The sequence below is a fragment of the Notolabrus celidotus genome, chromosome 20, assembly GCF_009762535.1.
Source record: "Notolabrus celidotus isolate fNotCel1 chromosome 20, fNotCel1.pri, whole genome shotgun sequence".
Taxonomy (NCBI): domain Eukaryota; kingdom Metazoa; phylum Chordata; class Actinopteri; order Labriformes; family Labridae; genus Notolabrus; species Notolabrus celidotus.
Genome location: NC_048291.1, coordinates 13,269,807 through 13,275,806, shown reverse-complemented (window position 1 = coordinate 13,275,806; position 6,000 = coordinate 13,269,807). Strand labels below are relative to the sequence as shown.

General features: G+C 39.0%; 1 long non-coding RNA gene across 3 annotated transcripts in view; it reads left to right on the top strand.

The window, feature by feature from the left end:
• Nucleotides 1–260: 260 nt before the first annotated feature.
• Nucleotides 261–6,000, top strand: part of LOC117832648 — a 53,384-nt gene continuing 47,644 nt past the window's right edge. For 2 of the 3 annotated variants that reach the window (XR_004635219.1, XR_004635220.1), the window contains exon 1: nucleotides 261–372. This is a non-coding gene — a long non-coding RNA (uncharacterized LOC117832648). Of the gene's footprint in view, nucleotides 373–5,463; nucleotides 5,568–6,000 lie in introns of those variants that run through there. The other variant, XR_004635221.1, reaches the window with a different exon arrangement.

The following is a 6,000-nucleotide window of genomic DNA, read 5'->3' as shown; positions in this document are numbered from 1 at the left end:
TATCTATGTAATATAAACAATATGCAGGGGGGGGGGGGGGGGGGGGGGGTTGCAAATGTGTGAAATGAACCATTTTCATTTTATATGTTGTTTACTCTAATAAAGCCAAGCGGAAGAAGGTTCATAGCGGAAAAAATACTTTTAACATTTTTATTTTTATTTTTGAACTTTAAAATGGGTCAATCTGACCCGCAACATAACAGGAGGGTTAGATAGTTCCTTGGTGTGGTCACATGATCCTTGGCACAGGTGCTCCTCATTAGGAGCCACTGAGTGATTATAAGCATTCTGTTGTTCTTGTCAGGACATTGTTTCTGTAATAGTTTTTTGTTATCAATTATCACTTCCAGCACTTCATTTAGCCTTCATTGGGTAAGTGCCTGTCTTTATACAGCCTTATTAGAGTCAGGACCTTTGGTCCCATATGAGTTGCACTCGGATCTCCCTGCTCTGCAGGTGGAGACCGAAGCAATCGATCACAGATGAACATCTGACACAGACTACTAAGTAGATCACAGATCAACATGAATAAATCTTACTTTTAAACGATAGAAAACATAGTAAAACAGTATATTTAAATACCCTCAGCGTAATAAATGTTTGTTTTGAACCCTTAACTGGCTTTATGTATTTCAAATGACTTAAATGTTTCTAGATGATTTTTAATCACTCTCTAAAACTTATGAAATCATTTTGTTTTTAGACACAATGTAGGATTTTAGCTTTTTTTATAAACAATGAACTTAGTAAACTGTTTTTAAAGTCTTTTTAACTTATATAATGCTTTTCACCCTGTCACAAAAACAAGCCTATAAAAACAAATAACTCATTCCTCTTCAAGCCATTACATGTGCAATGTGGTCCGTTGTCACATTAAAGCTCATTGAAGCCTGATTTTGTTACCCCACTTGCCCAGATTTAACTTACTATGCCATCAAATTAATTAGACATAAATTAAATTGTCTTTTGCATTAAAACTTTCCACGTTACTACAGTAAACTGCAATATGCAAACAAGATAGGTGGCAAGGTTCCACAGAGGCTCATTGTGGAGGCAATTTGGTAAGATAAAAGTTTAATGAGGCATCTTGTAATGTTTCTAACATCATTTATAGAGGCCAGGAAATTTAATGGAGGCCTTTTTTCTTTGGCAAATAGAACTAGATAATAAAGAGCTAATTCATGCATTAGACTGTCTGGGAACTCTCTAAAGCAATGTACGGACAGAATAATACTTAGTATCTGCGCTAAGTCAAACTTGATTCATTGAGAGTGGAAATGATTCATATTGCATGTGCCGCATGTTCTCGTGTATCACAAATTTGTTTTCATTCATAGATTTTATTCATGCTCCTCTCAGGTTCCGGGCATTCGTATAGAGTCATAAGTCATTTGCACATTTTGTCTGCCTGGTTTTAAAGCAGAGGGGTCACACAATGCCAATATTTGAGATTCACAGACGTGGTGCTGTTTCCACAATTAGGTCTAGAAATGTAGTTCACTGTTCCACTCTCAGCGTCATTACTGGAGAACAAAATTCTTAATATTATACTTTACATGAGGTGGCTGTAGGTCAGTGGTGGAGTCGGTCAACTCTTTATAGGAAAGTTGGCGGTTCACATGTCAAAGTGTAGCTCAGCCTACAGTGTATGAATCTGTGTGAATGGACTTTGCATAGCATCTTCTGTCTTCAGAGTGTGTATGTTGTGTGAATGAGTGACTGTGACATGTAGTGTACAAGTGCTTTAAGTTGTAAGACTAGGAGAGCATGATATAATGACTTTATTTTGTTTCAAATAAGGCTGTATTTTAAAGTTTTTAGCAGTATATCCATTTTTTTGTGGCGAAGAAGCTCTTTTCTTACAAAGTTTGCTCCAAAGATTGGTTAATGTTTCAGGTACCTGTGGTGGCCCTGAAGGGCAAGACACTACAACATTTCCGAAAACACAACAACGTTTTAAAAAACATGACATTACAGAAAAGACAACAACATCTCACAAAACACGACAACAGTTTAAAATCACAGCACAACCCCATTGCGAAGAAAGTGTTTTATTTCATCTCACAGTTGAAGCCCTTAGTGGGATTTGAACCCGGAACAATCAGATTATTAGGCAGCAGGCCTAACACCACCAGGCTGCTAAGCAGTGATTGCCTTTTTTTTCTTCGCATTTTCATCCCACCAATTTGTTATAGTTGCTTAAAAGCACAGCTCAACAACATTGTGAAGAAACTGTTTCTTTTCCATCTTTCATTTGAAGCCCTTTGTGGGATTTGAACCACAAACCATCAGTCTGTAAGGCAGACAGCCATATCTATCACACCACACAGCTGCTTAGAAGTGCTTGCTTTTTTCGGTCTTTTCATTCCACAATTTTGTTGACGTAGTTAAAAAGCCTAGACCCCATTGTAATTCATTTCCATCTCACATTGGAAGCATTTAGTGGGATTTGAACCAAGGATCCTTGCATGGCAAGGCAGCATTCATATCGATAACACCACAGAGCTGCCTGTTGGCAATTGCTTTGTTCTGTCTTTTCATTCCACCCATTTGTTGTAGCACGACCACATTGGGCCTCATTCACTAACAGTGCGTACGCACAAATACGTGCTTAAACCGTGCATACGAATGTTTGAAGCACAAATCTGGAATACATCAATATATTCTTACTTGAATTTGTTCTTACCCTACGAAAAAATGTAGAACTTCCTCAGACCATGCGTACGCACAAATGATGACAACCAACTTTCTCAGAAAATGTAAACACATACTCTTTTAACTAAATGCATGACTTATTTCAACTACTTTCAGTAAAATAAAAATATGTTTTTTTATTATAATGGATAAAATGTACTATTAGACAACTTTAAAATAAAAACATTCTGGAAGACATCTCACAACCCCCCATTTGTGTCTCGCGACCCCCACTTTGGGAACCCCTGCAGTAAGAAACAGATGACTAGTTGGTGAGCATATTTTATGTTATATTTGGCTTAAGTCTTTGTCCTGTTTATGCTAAAATGTTGTTGTTTATACGTGAGATATGGCCTGGCTTATGACTCCATTTGCGAGTCCCGAACCCCCCTCCCCCCAAGAGCTGCACTATAACAACATCCATGCCCACACGTGTGCCTCAGTAGAGCGCACTTTTGGGCTGCTGAAGGCTCGTTAGATGTGTTTGGACACATCTGGTGGCAAGTTACTCTACGCCCCTAAGAAAGTGTGGAAGATAATTGTGACGTGCTGTGTTCATTAAATTAAATGAATTACCATTTGGCGACGGATAAATATCATCACTTTATCCCTCATTTCGGGAACATATTCCTGATATGGAGGTGTCTCCAATAATCGCAGCCGTTCTTTAATCCTGAGCTGTCAGATCAGGTGGTCCTTGTCCTCCTCCAGTTTCCTTCCTTCTTTTCTGTTCTGCTAGTCCTTTTTTTTTGCGTCCACTTTAATATCAAACATTTTTTTCTTAACCTGAGCCACGGTATGAACCTCAGGAGACACCGCATTAACAGCCTCAGTAAGAAACCCACGCTTCATTTTTTTCTGTCATGGTGACTCCTGCTGATACGCTTCGGAAAAGCGTTGGTTTTCTTGCCTCACCTCTATTTCTGCCGAGGTGAGATTCAGTGTCTTGATGCACTGAACAGATGTCCTATTATGGATGAATTGGGGCCTGGTACTATACTGATTGTAGTTCGCGGGTACGCCCCTGTCAATTTAGAATGATTCTGATTCACTAATATACGCAAGGTGGTGAGAAAAAAATTGGCTGGTACGCACGTGTCATGAATCCAACGGTGATTTTGCGTAAGCACTTATTCTATGCTCAGAGTAAGAACATTTCTACGCATTTATTAGTGAATGAGGCCCATTGTGAGGATAGAACATAGGACATATAAAATAGTGATGACAGTTATTGATTCGGCTTTCCTGACATCATACTTGAACAGAGTCTAAAGTATGTTAGTCAGGTGAAGTTGTTGTTCTGTATTAGATATAAAACTGCGCGTGCACATCTCTTTGAACCATGTTCTCATTTTTATTAGTCCTATAACCACAGCACTTAGTTTAATACCGTCAGGGCTGCAACTGAAAATTACGTCTAAAACTGTCAAACACGATCCAACATAAAATCAGAGAGAGACATCACTATCAGGGAATGAAGAGAGTTATTATAGTCAGATATACAGTATTGGCACCATGAGACGTCATTAGATCATTCACTCTGTGTTTTTGTCTTATCTCTCAATTCTTCTTTCATGTTTGAAACTCAGCTGTGTTGATGTTAGTCTGGATTATATGTTTAAAGATTTTTCTAATATCAGTGCTCTGAGTTTGAAAAGATGTCCTGACGGACTGTCTGTGTCTGTGATTGGTCATGTGTTGTCTTCTCCGCCCTGTTCATGTGAACGCGCTCGGGTAACTCTAGTTTGACTCATCATGTTGATAACCAGCTTTGTGTGACAGCTTAGCGCGATCTGCTTTTTTAGGTTCAGTGAAGCTGGATCAGGAAAAGATATCTGGGATATGCTGAACTTGTAGTACACCCTCACCTCACCACTGGCCTGCCTGGTAATGTTTATCTAACTGAGATTTAGGTGTTTTCATTTAAACATTTTATTGGGATACTTTAAAAGCATGTTAGACAGTGTGAAAAAATTTTCCTCACATGGAAAGCCTCAGCCCAGGATGTGAGAACCAAGAATGATTTTGTTGAAGATTGTCCGTGCTCACTACCACACAATTGACATGCCTGTAATGAGTTCTTTCTCCAAACTAATCAGAAAGAATACCATCCTGTTACTGTTCCTAAAGTTATGGGAGTACATGTAATCAGAGTACTTTCCTAAGAGAAGTGAAATTACATGTAATCAGAACGTGAAAAAGGGGAAAAGGTTTCTTGGAAAAGGTGTCTTCTGAAGTGTTGTTGTGTTTTGCCCTTCAGGCTCACCATCAGTCAAAAAATGTACTGAGCAGCAGTTGCACAGTCTGTAGTTACTTTTCTTGGGAATATGAGGAATACTGGCAGTAATTCTGACATCTCACCATTAATGCATTTATAAAGGGTACTTTTGCTGGTGTGTGTATTACGGGCCTGTGTCAACATGTTTCTACCTCCAGCAACCTCCAGTGTTGAAAAAGGAAGCTAATGCAAAAAAACTGTTCCTTGTGTCAACTTGAGATAGGGATGGGCGATAAAATTATAATTATAATTATCGTGATATAGTTTTTTTATACATATAGAAAATGTTCAATATAAATTTTATATATTTAAAACTGTAATTAAACCCCCAACCACTGGGAAAGGGAGGGGTGCCAATGTGCTTTAAACGCTAGTTGCTACCTGATATTAAAGAGAAGAAGAAGACGGTGACAAACAGCCAATCATGTTGCAGGGTAAGTAGGTAGGTTAGCTTCCAGACGTTTAGAGAGGAATGAAAGCAGCTGAAGGGTCACTCAACTTTAATAGTTGAGATATTTTGGCCCTGTACAATTCAACAAAACAGAGCAGAGTGCATTGCAAACTGTGCCGATGATGACTAGCTAAGCTAACACAGGTAACACCACAAGCCCTGTCCACCGATATTGTCCCCCTTTAACACACCGAAAACAAGTTATTGCAGTCCCAAACGAGTGTTGTTGGATCCTTAGAAAGCACCAGGCAAGTAAGTGTGTGTGAGACTGCTTAGCTACAAACTCTCATATCAGTATTTTGCATCACCGTGCCTGAACACAAATAGCCCGTGAAGAATTAACAAACGCAGTTGCATATCTCATTGCAAATGTAACTACGTAATTTTGAGGGTGTCCCTATCTGGCTGTTAGTCTGACACTGGTTTGTCTCAAAGTTTGATCGTTAACTGTTAAATTAATACATGTGACTAAATCTACTTTCAGGAAGAGCGTGGACACAACTTCTGCTGTGCAACACCTTTAATGTCCCCCATGACCATAGTACAACTGAACACTCCTACCCCTGCATTGTCCAAA